We start from the raw sequence: 19,688 nt of genomic DNA, 5'->3' as shown, positions 1-19,688 counted from the left end.
CTTCTGCTACTGGAAAATGACTGTTTTGTGTCCGGAACACTAAAGGCAGTATGGATGACTGGCAGGAGAAGTAGTCCACAGTATTAGGTAATTTAGAATAAGGTTTACAGCTAAGCCCATTGCTTTTCTTAGCAAACTGGGGGTTTGTGTGTCTATTCACTCAAAATTGTACAATAATTTCACTCTGAATGTAATTTTGTATGAAAAAAGCCTCATCAGAATCATATGCAATAGCACATTTAGCTTAAAACCTCTGTCCTTCTCTATCAATAAACAGCAAAGTGAACAGCAAATGCACTGATGCACATTTTTGGAGGAGGGTGCTTCACTTTCTTGTCTCCATGGAGCTTTGCCTAGAATATATACCACAATATGGCATTAAATCTTGCATTTAAAACACCTTTTCTCTCAAATCACTGACCTGTAATTTTGCATGGTGGCACCATGGAGACAAGCAGGAAAGTTGCTTACTGCATTTTTAACTTCATTAAATCTCCAAACTAGAAATACTCTTCCAACTAAGCGTCTGTTCTTTCAAATTTTGCCAAGCTGGTTTGGTCATATTAACACTATTACTCACGAGTAAATGTAATATTACATATATTAGTGTCAAACTAATGTTTGAGTCATAGGACCGATAAAACTGTATCTACACAAACCAAATCAGTTCTTTTTAGGAATACATAAAAACTGTACAGAAGTTTCCAGAGTGTGAAAAGTGCTAATGGGTCACGGGGGACACATCCACCTTCAGTGGGCAGCGGCGACGTGGGTGATGGAGATAATAAAACAAACAGGTTTGAGATGGAGAGACAAGGGCCAGTCTGATGAATAGGATGCTTGAGCTGTCCCACCATGACATTTATAGGCCCAGATAAACAAATGTATGTCTCCTCTTTCAGAAGGTCAACTGTGCTCAAATTCATAAATAAGGTTGTAATTGGTGCAGGAGCGGCGCTAAGAGGCTGAAAGGTCCCGGCAGCTTTGTGCATGAGTTACTGCCTGACACAGGGCTCACTGTGGGACTGAGGGTGTATGCTTTACTGAGCCGCTGTTTGAGCAAAGAACCAGTGTTAGCATGTACTGACTTTTCTGGGCAAATATTGTAATGCACAGTAATTTATGGGAGACGCTGACAAGAACAGTAGATTAGATGTACTATGTTACTTAGGACATTTTTAAGTATTATAATAATACACTTAAAGATACCATCCCTAAGTTTATTTTACAAGTTTTCCACCAGTAGAAGGCAGATGTGAAGCTGTCCCCCCCTCACCTGGCCTTTGTTCAAGCTCACCTGTGCTCTCTGGTCTTTTTTGTCAGGCAAAAGCTGGTACACTGTCAGAAAGAGTAATGTAGACAGCATCTAGTGGTGAAATGTGAGAATACAACAGCCAGTCTACAGCTCTAACAATCTACACTGCAGATGGTAGTAAAATGTGTGTTACTAAGAGGCTAAATGTAGTATGTTACTGTGGATCTTTTAGGTATTAGTATAAAAGTATAACATTTGTAAGATTTGTTTACATTATTCCATATGCTGGGGGAGAGTACATACAAAAACGTATGTGGGCTCAAAATGTAAGTAATAGTGGTAGCAGAAGTAATAGGAGGGGTGAGGTATATAATAGCTGTAAAACAAAGTGGCAACATGGGAGAAGAGGCTCGCCCAAGGACAAAAGCGCTGCTGTCAGAAGAGGAATTGAGCCAACATCAGCATTTTTGTGGAATTATTTGAAATCAGGATCTGCCCCATGTAATTTTAATGCAAACTGGAGTTGTGGTTGTGTTGCATTTGACTGTACGGTGCAAAATACCAAGACACGACTGAGATAGTTTAAGAATTACATTTCTACATTTACTACTCAACTATATGTATAAATAAGTCTTACATAATTAGCACTAAAACGTTTGTTCATATAGTTTTTCCGTATGCTGCAGAGAGACAAACACTTAACACGCCCTTCATCTCACAAAGTCATCATTTACATACTGAATATGGAGCCATTATATTTACAATAACAATGATTAAGACTCCCGAAACAGTGGAGTAGATGCACAGATAAATGGAGGCTATAGGACGACGTACGTACACATCGCTCTTTGAATATTCAGTTTGTCTTTCAGATGCTAAACAGCCGCACTGGGTCGGCTATGTCAGAGTCTTCCCCAAAGGAATCTGCTCAGTGAAGCATTACTGACAATTGCCAGGACTAAGCAGTGGCACTAACACGCCAGCCGTTGTTTGTGGCAGGGAGAGCGTGAGACAGCCATAACAAATCAACAAGGGAACGCTGAACGATCGGTTTGCTCAAGTTTATAGTCTTATTTTATGACATACATCTGAAAAACACATCCAGAGATTTCACACAGGGAGCTCTAGCGAAAACACTGTGTACCTTTTATACGCTCAAGATGGGATCAACCAGCGCACAGCCGCAGGGCAATGGTGAAAATGGCTGAAACTGACTGGCCGCTTTAATAGACATGCTACTGGTTGCTAACATCTATTCAACCAATGAGAATTCAGCAATAATAAGACATTTATCCAGGCTTAGAACCGACACAAAAACAACAACGATAACGTAACTGAGTGAGACGGTCTTCTCAGTACAGTAAATTGCTTTAACCGCGCTAAATTGTATTAAAGCAGCTGCAGTACATCCAGAACACTGCTGCTCGGGTTCTGACTAGAGCCACGAAGTACAAGCTCAAGTCTCTGCACTGGCTCCTGTGGCTCAGAGAATAGACTGTAAAGAAGCTCTGTTTGTGTACAAGTCTCTCCATGGCCTAGTACCAAAGCACATCGCCAACATGTTAGTGCCATATGAACCATCTCACACTCTGAGGACTTCAGGGACTGGCCTCTTGCTGGTGCCCAGAGTCAGGACTAAACATGGAGAATCAGCGTTTCAGTTTTATACAGCTAAAACCTGATGTTGTGAGACAGGCCTCTACTTTGACCATGTTTAAATCTAGGCTCAAAACGGTTCTGTTTAGCTGTGCATATGACTGAAAGGTTTTTATTCTGCTCTCTTCTCTTTTAATGTTAATTCTATGATGATTATTTGTGATTATGTTTTGATTTGTTGTATTATGATTTTAATGCATTCCTTATTCTGTAAAGCACTCATTTGTGTACAAATTGTGCTATACAAATAAACTTGCCTTGCCTTGCCTTGCCTGGTCATTTTGAAGTGCACTTGTGGGTAAATATAGTAGCCAGTCAGAGCATATTGGAGGATTATAATGGTCAATGGGTGCTGTCCTCTTTGAGCTGTACCTGAGCAGAAATGCTTAGAAAATAATCTATGTGAAGTTCAAGAGAAATTGGATTTAGTCCTCCTCCAAATGGTACATGACCTAAACATTGTTAAATGACATTGCGAGCGGAAATGAGATTATGATGGATCTGAGCTGAACCGAATGGATGACTTTGAGACAAGGTTGTGCACAGGCAGACAATGGACCATCCAAATAGCAGTTTTACTAAAAGAGGGAAAATATTGTAGATTCTTTGCAAAGACTGAAATCTGCTCCTGAGAAGCTTTGGTGTTTTTTTTTCTCATACAGTCACTATGGCAAATCAGATCTATCTTTGTGTTTATTTTTTTATTTGAATTTGATTTAGGTTTCCCACTGGATACCCATTGGGACGTGTTCCCTCTATTGTCTATACTTGGGACTAGATTTTATATAGGCTAAGACAAAGTGGCAGTTTTTTTGCAAATTAAAATAAATGATAAATTGCTTCATTCTTCAGTATATGTGCAGATTGTCAGATTAGATCTGCCTTTTCTTATGCCATTATGGAAAAAAATCATGTTGGACAAACAAGAGCACACAAAACAGACTACAAACATTCCAACCACTGCACATTCACCAAACAATCAGACTCGATCCAGCTGTGGCAGTTTTCATGTCAACTTCAGACACAATACAGCCCAGTACAGTTAAACAAGTTCATCAGTGAGACTCAGTTTAAGGCACCTACAGAATGTGATCACAAAGTAGTACAACACAACAGCCCAACTCACATGGAGGGACATGTTTAGCTCTAGTGACTTTGGGTGTGTTTCCTTTGGATATACTCCTCTACCTGCACAGACACAGAAAACATGCAAATTCTACACAGAATGATCCTGTCCAGGAAACAAACCTTTGGGTTCTTGCTGGTGGGAGTAATATCCAATAATATCCAACCAAAATGCATTAATGACAGGTGTGTCACAGTAGCACATTTTGAAGTAAAATATTTCAACACACGGCAGTGCTGAAGATCACTTTGTGATGATATTTTGGCCCTAAAACATAAATCTCCCAGTAACCTCTTATCCAAAAGAATGTAGAAAATGTATAAATGAAAATGAAGAAAAAAAACATGAGCTGCAATAAATCCATAGCACAAAGAACCACAACATAGAAGCAACAGGTCACTGCTGGAGCAACAAAAACTCTATACTTTTAGTAATTAGTGTGGCAGGTCTAAATAGAATCAAAGATAAAAAGCGATAAATCAAAACTATAATTTGGATTTGGATAATTATCAAAGACTCCATTTATATAGATAACAGAATATCCTCTGCAAAGAGCAAGATAATCTTTTTATAGAAAAATCCTGTTGCACCTGTAGTTTAAACCTCTACAAACATTACAAGAATCCAGGGGATTTATGTATTAGTGTATCAGTTCATATTTCTATCTTCTCTCAGATGTCAGTGGCCCTGGAGTTGTTTACCGTATGCACTCTGAACAGATTCCTACTTACTTAAAATATATACTGCATATTTAATTGCCATCTGTCTGAGTAAACTCAGTTACATTCCCACCCATTAACATTACTATATGCCTCAGTTCTATGAATTAAACATATTTAATAAAATAGGAGCACCTCTGGCATGTACATGTCTAACAGTTTAGCCCAGCCCTGGGCCCTTTCTGCTGGTGTCTTCACACAGCCCTTTACACCTCATATTTGGCACATGGCTCTCTCAGAACAAATGTGCCTCTGCCTCCAGGCGCTTTGTCATTTAGTCACTTTGTTGTGTCCCTGGATGAGATCTCATTTGTCAGGACATTATTTGCAGCGAGTTTAAGCTTTGAAGTGGGCTGAATGGTGCACTTCACACAACAACTCATCATCTTCTGTGGCTACACTTTGTCAGGCCACTAAATCATGAAATCAGAAGACATGGAGGATATTTCAATGTTACCATAAAGACACCCTCTTAAAATACAGCCAGGGCTCTGTAAAATGTAAACACCGTTATATATCTTATCTGATATGAGCCCTTTACTTTCCATAGTCAGTTACTGGTCAGTTACTTTTATATTTATAAGTTGATTTTATAATCTTCTGTTGCCCTTGTCCCAATGATAATATTGCCAACATTTAAAAGGTTTGTCCATATGAACTTAAGACAGTAGCAATCCAATTCAATTTCATTTTGACAGACAGCGATGGCCAACCTACTTTTACTAGAGTGTACAGAGACGGGTTTTAAATTCATCACCAGTTATGAAACAAAGAGCTGCGTGAAGGAGTTTGTCTGAAAGTTTCAAACTAAAGGCTGAAGTCTGCATGTGTATTATATCTCCATAATCCAGTACAGAAAGAAAAGTAGCTTGAACAGTTTCTTTTTTGTAACACCATGGGATATGACTTGTTAATATAATACAATAATTTTGATTTTAAACTGTTACATAATTCCTATTTGTAGTTTAGAAGCCAGAATCCAAGATATTTATAGGTTGTGACTCTTTCAATCAATGTACAATTTAGTGCATAAATATACATTTTTGTGTTGACTTGGATTTAAGTAAAATCTGGCAGCAGTTTTAAAATCACCTGATCAGTAGAGGAAGCACTTACAAAAAGGCATGAGGTTTTATTTTAAATTGCAACCAATGGAATTAATAAATATAGTAAAAAGGAGTGAGCCTAAAATTGAGCCTTGGGGCACTCCTTTGCTTAAGGTAAAAAAAAAAAAAAAAAAAATCCTGCCTGGGTTCTGTTTGAAAGATAATTTTAGCACCAATTTCATGTAGCACTGTCAAATCCAATATGCTTCAGACGCTTCAAGAGGATTTTATGATCCACTGAATCAAAAGCTTTAGTTAAATCAATAAATAGTACTACACAATGTGGCTTGTCATCAAAGGCTGTGAAAATGTCATTTATAGTAAAAATATGCCAACTCTGGACATTTCCTGAAACGTTTTTGGAAGTCTTAATACCAGATGGCACTGGTAAATTATTTTTTGTGTTGGAAATTCCAACGTATTATGTAAAAAAAAGTTTCATATCGTTTCCTTGGTGTGAAAATAATATTGAAAATGTTTGTATCGTGGCAATACTAATCCAGTCCCATCATTGCATCATTAAATCAGGTCCAGTCCTCATCTGCTTTTTGTCCTGCATATTTTTCACTCATTCCAATCGCATTGTCTTCTGCTCTACCACCTCCACTCTCTCCTCTCTGCTCTGCTCTAGCATCCTTCAGGGAGTTTTTACAAAGGGCTGTGCAGAGTTTAGTAGGCCAAGATACGTACCCGTGCCAGATTTGACTCAGTGTATTAACCAACTTTCCTCCCTTTGAACGAATATCAAAATTACTCAACACAAAAAAGGTCTGTATATTTGCTTCTCCCGGGGGCTTAGCTCACATTCTGAAAGTGTGCCGTCATGAGCGGAGCGGGACAGCGAGACAGACAGCAGAGGATAGTTTACAGTTTTCAGAGTCTGTAGGGAACAAGGCAGCATTGTAAAGCGCAGGCAAGCCACATCAAATGTATCTATAGGGTTTAAAAGGGCTGTCAAAGCTATATGTGGAATCCATCAGACAAGCACGCACACGTTTCAGTCGCTGCTGCTGGTAGAGTCGTTGGTCATTGGTATTTTTTTCTCTTTATCTGTGTTTTATAATTATTATTCTTTTGTAATTAATGCCGTGATGGAAACAAGCACAGGCATGAACAGCAAAACCAAAGAATACAGACTTCCAGTTCAGAAGAAAGTCATAAAGAAGTCTAAGAATTTGATATAAAAGAGCAGGTAACATTTTATGAGGTAACCCAGAAAAAATGCCAAACATCTGGAAAAGCAGTCTACCTAGAATTTGCTATGGATTTTTCTTGAAGCCATTTAAAGTTAATTGTCAAGATTTCAGTCAGATGACTCGGGCTGGGTCTGTTAATAGTATTAGATGCGCTAAAAATACTTAAAGCAACTTATGTATGCTTAATATGATGGCATGCCTCCTCTGCTGTGAATGGATTTGATTGAAAGCATCTCTTGTTGAAGGCAGATACGACATGTTTGGTTTGATTGAAGAGGCAAACAAACTGTTTATCCTTCACCTAATTTTACTCTAACATCATTTTCTAAAAATACATTCATGCACTGAATGAAGACTGCTTCTTTGAGAAAATGCCTTAAATTGTGCTAATACTTAGTTTGACTAACCTCTATATGTAATTAAACCAACTGGCATTTCAAATACGTTTTAGTCTCTCATCGAATAGTTCAGTTACATCTGACATTTAAGAAAACATGATGTCCTGTAGGTAGTGAGTTTGAAAGAGAAACTTGAATCCGCACGTTTGCAGATACTTGGAGTGCTTCTGTGGCGTTGGCACACTGGCGTGAGGGTGAGTTAGTGAGGCCTCAGTAGAGCTTTGTGGTGATTTAGCAGCAGACAGCGGGCCTCTTCTGGACAGGCCGTCCCGGGCTGTCAGGCCTGTGACTTACTGGGAACCACCAAAGGGATGATCTGTACCTCCAGCTCTCACCAGCAGAGTTCAATCAGAGCAGACTGGGAGCTTTATCCAAAAGTGTCACAATAGTGTGATAAATAAAGTGAGCAGCGGCACTGGGCGAGCCAGCTCCAGTCCAGATGCAAGAAATAAAACGCTGAGGGAGGTGAGGAGGAGACCACAGAGTGGAGGGAGAATGAAAGAGAGAGACCGAGAGATAAAGGAGCAGAGGTGTGCCAGAGGAGAGAGGTGCGTTGTGGGAAATGTCCGCAGCCTGCTACAGTGTGATTTATTCATGAGAGAAGTCAGTGTGGCTCTGGGACAGGTGAGGCCAATAGTCTAATGTTTCCCTATTGCCTAACGCAGCTCCACTGACTGTAGCCTGCTGCTCCCCAACACTTTTAATGCACAAGACATTACAACATGAGAAAGACTACGGCCTTTATAGATAAACACAAGGCAACTGGGTCAAAGCAGGTTAGAACAAATCTGGCAGTGATGTTATCTGTCACGCTGTAACTTTGACAAAACAAAATATAAAAATACAACTTAATGCTTCAGTGACAGTCAATGAAGTCATGCTTTACAAAATGGATGCTGAATTCATTTTGAAATCAAGGTTACGACCACTTTAGTTGCAATTATTCTCTGAAAGCCCAGTGAAAAGAGGGATTTGACTCAAGGACTAGGTCAACTTGAAAGGCTTAAATATGAAAAACTAGCAAACTGGCAAATGTTCAAATAAAAGGTGACATCTGAAACAAAAATTCTTTGATGGATATCTAAGGGGTAAAAGTTGTAGCTGATCTCAAAGAAGTTGAAAATATATAACTGGCATGTGGTAATGTTTCTAGATTTGAGCCTGGATGTTCATCAGGATTCATGATTATCTAACTGGATTTATTATGTTTTGCATTTTAGACTAACCTGAGCGCTCGGGGAGAGATCTAGCCAGACACAGGCAGAACATGCAAATTACACAAGCATTAGAACTATCGCCAACTTACCAACAACCCCTTCAAACAAGCCAACATGTTTCCTAGAGCTAAAATGTTTTCCTGTCATCCCATACATACAATTCATCTTGATTTCATGCACTCTGCCTTTGCCACAGTATGATTGCGGTTACTGCGTTATTGACTACAACTCCTATTTACACTTCACTCATGTCTAAAGTCTTATTACACGATGTTATTCCTCTACTCTTTTCCTCAATATGGTCTGGTTTGGTTTATAATGTCCTCGTGGGAGTAATTTAGCATCAGAGCGCTAGTTAAAGAATCATAAATTTCAAGAAGATATGTGCAATTGTCCCATGTCTGTGGTCCCAATGGAAGACAAGTTATGAATCAAATACTGGGAATATGACTTTACCCCATATGCGTTTTTTACAGGATGACGTACAGAGCTGGGTAGAAGTAATGACTACTTGAGATCTGAGGTTTTTTAAAGTGTTTATGTATAAGTACTGATAAGATATTGATGCTAAAAAACAGATTATTTTAAAGTATAGGTCATTAAAAAAACGCTCTCAGTTCAATCAGGTGAGGAGCAGGAGAGATGATGCATTTTAGATCAATCATGATATTAGCATTGACTAATATCGGCGAATGTGGCACCACAACTATAGGACCTTCAACAAACCATCATTTTCCAGTAAGATGGTCCCCCACCACATTGGGGTCTGCATGATCACGAGTTCCTCAAACAAACATGTCCAGACCGTTGGATTGGAAGGGATGGACCAATTCTGTGGCCACTATGCTCACCAGATATCACACCTCTGGATTTCTTTCTATAGGGCTATGTGAAAGATATCGTGGATTGATCAAAGATACGGGACATTATTGAACTAAAGTGAAAGATAACAGATGCGATTGCAACCATTGATGACGCTACGCTACAGCGAACATAGCAAGAAATCGAATAGTCTTGATGTGCTTCATGTGACTAATGGTGTCCATATAGATGTGTATTAAATGAGGTTAAAAACAATAAAAACACAACTTTGGAAACCACTGAGTACAATAGAAAAAATCTGATTAAGATATCTTATCAATTACCTTTGTATTTTTTCTTTTTTTACCATAAAGAGACTATATGTACACCCTGTACTACTTGACACTGGACTAAAGCAAAAATCTCACTCTACATAATTGTCTAATGGCAGGTTGGTTGTGAAACTTTCTTCAAGCATCACTTGATTTCATCTTGGTTGGTCAGACACAAGAGTAATCAGGGGCTTATATCAACTGAACTGGCTTCTACGTGACTTTTAAGGATGTCATTGTAAGTCCTATGCAGTCCGTTTGAATGGAGCCTCCTTTAATAATGAAAGTGAATGAGCTTTTGCTTCATTTGGTCCAAAGATCACAGCACTCCTTCAAGGTTAACCTCAATACACTTCCTCCATTCTATTCAACGATATGATTTTCCAGTCTGACATTATATTTTCATAAGCCCAGGGACTTCAAAGATGAGAATCAGTGGTGGTCTGGCCTATTGTGCCCCGCTAAAGGGTTCCTAAACTATTTATTTAGCCTCCAGTGGAGACTTTTCACGAGATGATAGCGGTGGTCTGTTATTGTTACACTGTGGGCCTGCATTCTCTGGTTGAATACATGGGGCTGAAGAGAGCCGAATACCATTTGTGCTTTTGTATGACGGAATAGATTAGCACATGAACAGGAAGCGACTTGGTGTGGTCATCTGCCAAAACCGGACCACCTCCTCAAATCCTTTGGCACCATTTTGTTATTCCAAGTCTGAAATTTGAAGGGGCAAGCCTATGATCAGTGATGCCTCATTTGAATGACAATAGACCCCATGCTGATATTTTTCAGCAGTTTGCGCAAAGACTAAGTGATACAAGAATGCAAGTCGTGCCACACAGAACGGCAGTTTCGAGGCTTGGGTGGCATTCTCAGATTTCCAAAACGGTGGTAGTATAATTAATTGGAAACAGACTCTGCGTTTTCTGTTTATAACTTGTTAGTTTATTATGCAACTATCTTAAATCGAACATTATGGCGTCTGATTTGTAAAAGGGGTTATAAAAGCAGATAAAAATGTTCCGCCGATGGTTTGTTGGCTGTTTGTGGAGGGTTACAGCTGGATGGTGTTGGATGGTGTGGAACAGAGACTCGAGATAATGAGGCTGAGTCACAGTTTGGGAAAAGTAAACAACAACAACAACAACACAAGCGCAGGGCTCCGCAAGGTCACCTCTGCCCGACTGGCCCTCAGCGCGGTTAGCCCGGTCCAGACACGCGGCTCCTGGTCATCTCCTTCCACTGATTATAGAGGGGAGACGAGGAAATCAGTCATGAATAGTCTTGAGCAGCTGCCTCGGGCGACCAGCAAATACAGACTTCTGAGAGGTTATTTTGGGTTTTATAAGAGCTAAATTTAGAGGAAAGAAGTCACACAAATAGTCGTTATGGTCTTAGATTACGCAATTACAAAGAACGGTCTGATAAGTGTCTGAATACATCAATACTTGTTTTGTTCAAGAGTGACCTCATCAAATCTGCAATGGCACTGGTATTAATCAATCAATGAATCAACTCATAATTGCAATTCTCACAGTTACCAAACTGTAAAGGCTGTTGTTGTTTTTTTTAAGTAATACAATCTCATAATTCAGATATTAAATCATTCATGGGCAGAGAACTATCTTCTGACTCCATGGGGTAGTATTAACTGTATTTAGAAATTTATATTCATGATAATTACTATATACATGACAGATGGAACAACAATTTTTGGGGGTCAATATTTATCATGGGGACTTTTTCTTTGTAATAGTAGGAAATATTTGGTTAATTATCCAAAACACGGTGAGATTTGAGCTGTAGATGGTCAAATTATGAACTTCTATGACTCATTATAGACATAATCTAACTACTTAAGTGTTGCATTTTGTTATTTATGTATTGCAGTTTTTTTCGTTTTTTTTTAACAACTGAGTTTAGGGGAATAATTTTGCTCTATGGTTTGGTTTCAACATTATCATTTATGGCCTATATTCACTTATGCAATATATCTTTAATGTAGCTAGTCAGTTACATGGGCCTAAACTTAAAGCTAACAGGTAAAAATGACAATACACAAAGAACTTTAACATGTTTGTTGATGAATTAAAATGGTTGTGCGGTTAAAGTTGGCCTGTAACACAAGGCATGAGTAAGAGCATCGACTAACTGATTGTAATTGATTTGTTTGGATTTCTACTTACCCATGTTGTCTGCCATCTTAGGTGTTCCGGCCAAAAGAGTCCCCAGGGAGCCGGAGCACCTAAAGAAGGTTCCGGGGCAGACAACTGTGTGTGGAGGAGGAGGGGTGTCAAAATATTTTAACTTTTTGTATCTACTTTGTTTTCCATAGTTAACACTGATAAATTAATATAGAGCTCTAATTTAACAACAGATTTGATTGGATAAAGATATTTTTTAACAATATTATTGGATTTGCTGAAACTTACCTGTGCTGCAGTGTGGGAGTGACCGATTAAGGGAGGGGCTTCTATAAAAGGAGCCAACCTCAGCCAGGAGGAGGGTGATGTGTGTACAGGCTGTTACTACCATGCTGATTTAAAAATGTTGCTGTAATTTTTGTAAATACTTGTCAGTGTTGGAAAAAAAATGCGCTTGGGGCTGCACTGGACAATTTGTCTCAGCTCTGCTCTGTTCCTAAGGTCGCGATCCAGGTGATTACAATATTGCATTTTAAACTTTGTTATCGTAACATGCCACCCTGTACCTGACTTTCATCTTCATGTAAATGCAGCTAAAATAGAATGAAATGAGACTGTAACACATATGAATTTTACAAAGAGAGGTGGATGACAATAAGTATAGTAGCAACTGCCAGGGATTTGTCAACCAATCAGAGAGCTTGATGGTCAAGATTCATGGGAAAACAGCAGCCTATCCCAAGCTGTTGATTTTTCAATTAAAAAAGAGTGCTCAAAAGTACTTCCTAACAGCTAGACCATTTCACTTTCCCAATAATAAAAGCAAAACGTCAAGAGATCAGAAATTACAAACACATTTTAACATCATTTACGACCCCTTACTGAGCTAATAAAAGCCACTCATTGATAAGATATTTTTTCACGCTCAAATTAGCTTTAACCAATCAGAAAAGTTACTATTTCTGCCACAAGGCCCATAGCAACAATGCCTAATGCCGAATGCTAAAGGGCACTTAAGCTATTCCAGTGACAAACAGGGCCATAGCTAATGTATATTACCGAGCCGAGATTGAAGAAGCTATTTCAGAGAACAAGGAGGCAATGCGAGGAGGCATTCAGGAGCTCTATTTAAATACATCCTCTTTTCTCCTCACAGCAAAACAATAAATAACAGTTATAGGCAGTGTACCAGATTTTACTGTCTTAAAAAACATTAAAAACAGAACTAGTTCATTTTAAACAGTGCAGTGGTCCAAAGTCATTCCTCACTTACCTGCACCATGCATTACGAGCATGCTAATTACTCACCGCGATGAGTTTATATGCACTTTTCACAACTTTTAGAGATTTTTGCTATGTTTTTGTTTGTGTAGTCGTCCAGATGCTTCTTCAGAATGTGTAAGGACGGGCATCTGATGTAAAAACGTAGTCAAACTAACTTGCAATCACTGTAATCTATGACCCAAATGTAAATATAAGCACTTTTTATAAGCACTTTTCAGAACTTTCAGAGGCCAGAGCGAGTTTCCAGTCACGACCACAAGCAAGCTAACCGAGCACTTCCTGGTGATCGGACAGTAAAACACAGTGAGTACACAGCTGCTTATACATATACTTTGCCAAGACAAGTTTTGCTCAAATACATGATAAAAATTGTGTTCATAAGGCCTTCAAAAGCTCCATTCCACAGTATCTACATATCCTTTCCTAGCCATTGGTCCCTTTTTCACTGTGCTAAATTATGTCAACTTTGCAAGGAGAAAGGGAAAAAAAAAATCATAAAGCAATCAGTCTTGGCTTGCTCCCTTCAGAATGATTTGACAACTGCGCTACATTAAACAGCCCACTGGTGAAAAGGAGAGGAAAAAAATATATAACACCAATACATCCAATTATTCATGCATAATGATAGCTCTGTTATCCGCTAAGGCACAAAAGCATTCCTCTCCCTCGCGCTGTCAAAGTAAGTACCGACAATCGCCACGAGTCACATTTTGATGGGCACCTAATTTTGCGACGTTGCCATCATCCTCCGGTCCATTGGCGCTCCACGTCTCCAACGGGCTTCCAGTATTTATGACGAGGTGATAGAGCCAATAGGAACGTTAACTCCCACCATCCCGGGAAAAAAAAGATGAAATATAAAGCATGGCACATTAGCAAGGCCGCGGCTGGGTCAGGTTACAGGCGCTCAAAGCTGGAATAGAGTTAACAAGCATAGAATCCCTCTACCCCACAGTGAACAGCGGGGATAGTGCTATAATGTGCGCTTTCTCAGGCAGCAAGATATTCTGTCCAATACAAAACGAAAAGAAAGAATTATGGGAATCAATCATGAACTTAATGAAACCACAAAATTAATCCTGGCTGGGTTCAAGATGGCAACTTTTGTGTAAATTCCCCCCCAAAAATATGATAATGTAGTGCACAAAAACAGCATTCTTGGTCTAAAAATACAGCGATTTTAATTTGATTTTTGTTATTGTTTCGGCACCTGTAGGGTTGTCAAAAACACATACGCAGAAACTAATTAATACACTGAGCAAATCATTATATGTATGTTGTTTTGCATGTTTTATCAGGTTGCACGTTATATTATACAAAGGACAAGATTGTGGCTGGGCGCTCCCTTAGAGATAGCGTGAGGAGCTCGGTCACACGGGAGGAGCTCGGAGTAGAGTCGCTGCTCCTCCACGTCGAGAGGAGTCAGTTGAGGTGGCTCGGGCATCCGTCCAGGATGCCCCCTGGGAGGTGTTCCGGGCATTTACCACCGGAAGGAGGCACACTGGAAGGGCTATGTCTCTAAGCTGGCCTGGGAACGCCTTGGGGTCCCACCGGAGGAGCTGGAGGAAATGTCTGGGGTGAGGGTCAGTCTGGGAGTTCCTGCTTAGATTGCTGGATGGATGGACTTTATACTGCCTTCGCACAGCACTGTAGTTGTTTTAAAAGTGCTTTATGAATAAACTTCACTTGGGTCCTAAAACTAATGTCAAAATTAGAACAGGTATTGCTACAACAATCAAATCATATCAATAAAATAAATAAATAAACAACAACATTTGACCTTTCTTTAGCAGTTCTAGAAAAAGTATTTTAATATTGTGACACTAATCACCTGACACATTGCCATTTTAAATTACACTTCTGACAATCATTACAAAAGCTGTTATAAAATCGACATTACAAGCAGTGAGTAGAAACTGTGCGTCGATCACCAGCCAAGCTAACGTGTGCTCCCCTAAGTCCAAATGTACGAATCTCTGCTAACACTACATTAGCAAGACCTTCACAGAGCTATAACAAGAGTCAGGTTACAATCTCTGCCACAACACAAACCCGGGACCCCCACCCCACCTGACCCTTCCATCACCATCACCGTCGCCATCGCCATGGCACCCACCGTTCAACAGCACTGAAGACCTTCTATAGAGACGTGAGCTCAAGGTTCACAGCACCTCATTGCCTTGGCGACTACCAGGCAATAAATTCTACGGCAGAAATGAATTGGTTGACCTTGAGGGTAGCCGCTGTTGCAAGTTGCAATCTAATACCATACATTATCCTATCTGTCTTATGTGCTTCCTTTTCTTTTTTCCCTTCTACAGTAAATGGCTGCGGAGGTAATGAATTCATGCATCTCTGTTTGAACACTGGTCATTATTTACCTCAAGCCAAATGTATATGCAGTTTCAAATGAGACTGTCCTTAACCCCGAGATCAAGATCATAACAATGTTTATGTGTGTCAGCGGTGTACTTCTTATTCAGCAAGCAATTATGAGAGGTAAGACTGAAGCGCCCTGCTAAAATATAAAATACTATAATAGTGGTAACAGTGTAAATGGTATCGTGCATTTAAATTTAAACAGAGCTGCAGCGTTTTAATTATCATTTCTTTTAAAATGATGAGGTTTGCATAAGGGCATATGATTGCAGAGGCAATAACACATTTTTCTGCTTTTCCGAACTGTCTGCTATCTCCACTTCACAAAAATGTTCCTTTGACTCTCCCCAAAGTGTTTTTGTTTGAGTAGTCACTACATTGAAGTGGACACAGAAAATAGAACTTTGATTTGGCAATTGCTTCTACTGGCAGTTGACTAGGCTCAGTTATACCTTTCCCAAGCCCCAGAAACTTCATCAGGTCGTGTTAGGAAGGGCATCTGATGTAAAAACATAGCTAAACCAACTTGCAATCACTGTAAACTATCACGCAAATGCAAATTTAATATACAGAAGAAATACTTTTTTTTTAATATGAAAAGTTAGGATAAAAAAAAAGTGGTCCCTGTTCCTGTAGCAACTGAAACCGTAACAACATAAGACTGCATCAAGAAATATGTTCACATTTACTACTGACCTTATTTGTCCCCGCCCACTTTTAACCTCTAAACCAGGAATCTCAAACTCGTGGCCCGGGGGCCAATTGTGACCCACAAGATGATATTTTGTGGCCCGCAAGACAATATGAAAGTTTAATGTTAGTGTGGCACTACCATGCTGCGTGCAGAAGGTTCTGGTAAACCCCCAAACACATGTCACATGGCGCTGTGTACTCATAAAATACACAAAAGATTCAACAATTAATGATGATGATTATCCATAAAATCCACATTGGATTTAATGGATATCCAATTGGCATATTTCCTCATGTATGTTGAAAACAACGACGACGTTTGAGAAGATTTTAACAAAGCTTTTTTTGTGGAATACCCGATGCAGCTCAGCCTCTCCTGGACTCTGCCTCATGCAGCCCCCAGATAATCTGAGTTTGAGACCCCTGCTCTAAACAGTCCAAACCACAGCTCTTCCATTGAAGAAGGCATCCTGTTCGAATTTGGGAAAAGTTTCGCCTAAAAACTATGATGTCAAGTTTGATTTGTGTAAAATGCTCTATGTTCATGTGGCGGAGAAGTCAACACCTCGCTGATTCTCTGGGACACATTAAAACAGCTCTGTAGTCTGAACAGAACTTATTTTCAGTCAAAATCTGCCCTGTACAAAATAACACAACCCAAATGACGACGGCGGCGTCCACGGCAACGTCCGGAATAAGGTGAATACAGTAAACATTTTTATTTATTTAACATTTGGCTTCCTCATAAATCACTGCTTTCAAACTGTATATTTGTAAGTGTAATGCAATCACTAGTTCACAGTCTGGTTCATTTTACCTCTACTGGTCTGGCATCGCCTCAGTAATTTCAGCAGTTGACCATAACCATTTGGCTAGCTATTTTTATCACGTTTTTAAATTTCAATTAACTAAGTGCCTGTTTTGCATAATTAACAAAGTGCTTTTTGGGTGTAATGTCAAGGAGATAGAGTTATTTAACAGTGCCATTTGCAGATGTTTTCTTATCCACAGCTGTTGCGCTCAGGTGGCAGTCTGCTCCACGTTGCCCCGCTCCTCTTCTGTTCGATGGGCCGCTCTTAATAATTGATGAGCTTTAAGAGCTAGCATGGCTCTAATTGGTGGTCAGGCTAAACACTATGAGAGCTGCCTCGGACTAAAAACAAAAGCATCTAGCCGTCTTTCTTCCCTCCTTTTTCCCCCGCCTCTTTTGCTGGAGAAGTGAGAAAAAAAAAACTGACTTGCTGTTCTTTGGTTTCAAGTTAAAAGGGCCTTGCTGAAACCCAAGACACACCTTGAAGCAGAGTGCGCTCATGAATGCCAGAGCTGAGAGCTGCGTTTGGGGGGATTTGTGCATGTCCTTGTCAAGAGTATGAATAGCGTAGCGCCGGTAGGTTTGAAGGAACCTTAAAGTGCATATGGCAGGTTTTCATGTTTTTCTAAGTATTACTGGGTTTGGTGGGATAGTAAGTGGGGTCAATATTTATCTTGGTTTCACATCAGTTAAGTGGTAGTTTATTGGAAAAAAAAATTGAGAAGAAAAGTACAAAAATACAGCAGTAAGATCTAAAACGGAACAGCTCTACCTACGTCACCAACATAGAAGATTCCATCCAAAATGCCCAAAAGTAAATACAGATGTTAATTGATAATACTGAAACCAAAACATAAAGCAGAATTATTCCCAAAAATTATTCTAAATGCAACGCTTACGAAGTTAGTTTGTCTCCATAATGTGTCATAGACGTTCATAATCTCAAATTTCCTCACTAGAACTAAGAAAAAGTACTCAAGATAAATATTAGCCCCCAAAATTGATTGTCCCATCTGTCATGTACTGAGCATTAAGACTGTGTAGCAGGCATGCCCAAACTGTGGCCCGGGAGCCAAATGCTGCCCTCAAACAAATTTTTTTTGGCCCTCAAGCTTCCAGATCAATTGGCCAATATTACGTTAAGCAATACATTTCTGAAAATCCACTTTAACAAGCCTATAGCAAATATTTAATGTGTCCCATTGAGGATGTACGCATGAGTAAAGGTCTAGTGGTTTAGTCTAACTTGTAATAATAACACAAATTTGAAGTATTCACTGTATTAGCGACCAGTCTGTGGCCCTCAGTCAGCTTTGTCCGGGGTTTTATATGTGGCGCTTAATGAGAAAAGGTTGGACACTCCTGCTATATAGTATTTATTTGTCACAGGCCTATGCACACAAGAGGGAGGCTTTCAGTTTAAACCCTCAAAGTAAAGATGTTGTCCTTTGTCTGTATTAGTAATCATAACAATTGTGAAATTTAAACAAGTTTTGGTCTCTGTTAGCATTACGGTTGCCAGCTAGAAGTTATGGAATTACCTCTACGTATGTCATATCTGCTGCCCGTGTCCAATCGGGAGCATAGACTGTACATACAAATGGACAGAGCTAACCTGCTAGCCATCGCATTTCAATTAGCTCCGACAAATATGGCTCCAATTCACTTTACATTGAAAAATTGTCACCTCTCTCTGTAACTGCTGCAGTCAGCCTCGTCATTTTGGTCTTAAAATGTCCGCATTAACCCGCTCTACATGATCCTGGTGTTTTTATTTTGCTTTTGTATCCGTAACTTAAGATATGAATGTTCACCTTTTTAACTGCTAGCGTCAATGAGATTTATTTGACTGGAGCTGAACACTATGGGTGACGTCACACTCACTTAGTCCACTTCTTTATACTGGCTATGATCAGGAAGTAAAATAATAAACTTCATCAAAATAAAAGAAAAGAAAGGCAAGTTTAGTCAAATCACGCATATAATTATGTTGACAATGTTGTGTGATATATGCACCTTAAGAGCGCGCACACAGACTTGATGACAACGACACTGCATTATTTCTCCACGTCTGTTCAGTAATTACACTATAGAGACTTAGAGGGCCATGTTTTTGCGTTGTATGTATTATGTAAATGTATTGTGCATTTATTTATCAGTACACAATGGAGCAGTTTGCATCTGATTTCAGCGTATGCACACGAACGTAAAATAAATAAATAAGGGGACAGATGCTAGCGCTGGTGCACATCTGCTGACAAGACAGAGCTGACAGACGCAGAGAAGAAGAAGAAGACTTGGGAGATGACCTTATGCAGATGATCAGTGGCGATTAATTAAAGAATCAGCAAGCAGCCATTTTGTCGACAATGCGGAGTGCTCTTCTACTGAGACACCCTTGACCTTAGAGTTTCCAGGACAAGTGAAAGTTAAAATGAGCACAAAACAAGCAGAGATAATGTGATTCTAGTTTGAGAAATCAAGTTGTTGTTTTTTTTTTACCAGTATATTTTTATGGTTCTGTAAATTGACATGTGTTATAACATGTTTACCGACAATGAGATGTCAAAC

General features: G+C 39.4%; 1 protein-coding gene across 3 annotated transcripts in view; it reads right to left on the bottom strand.

The window, feature by feature from the left end:
• Positions 1–19,688, bottom strand: part of rbms3 (RNA binding motif, single stranded interacting protein) — a 376,836-nt gene that overhangs the window by 289,045 nt on the left and 68,103 nt on the right. Inside the window, exon 1 of one of the 3 annotated variants that reach the window (XM_055225568.1) lies at positions 11,993–12,012. The exons of the other annotated variants lie outside the window; for them this stretch is intronic. The gene's annotated coding sequence lies outside the window, so the exon portion shown is untranslated. Of the gene's footprint in view, positions 1–11,992; positions 12,013–19,688 lie in introns of those variants that run through there. 3 annotated transcript variants of the gene reach the window in all.

The sequence above is a fragment of the Periophthalmus magnuspinnatus genome, chromosome 11, assembly GCF_009829125.3.
Source record: "Periophthalmus magnuspinnatus isolate fPerMag1 chromosome 11, fPerMag1.2.pri, whole genome shotgun sequence".
Lineage (NCBI taxonomy): Eukaryota > Metazoa > Chordata > Actinopteri > Gobiiformes > Gobiidae > Periophthalmus > Periophthalmus magnuspinnatus.
Note: the sequence above shows the minus strand (reverse complement) of the source record. Positions and strands in the feature narration are given on the sequence as shown.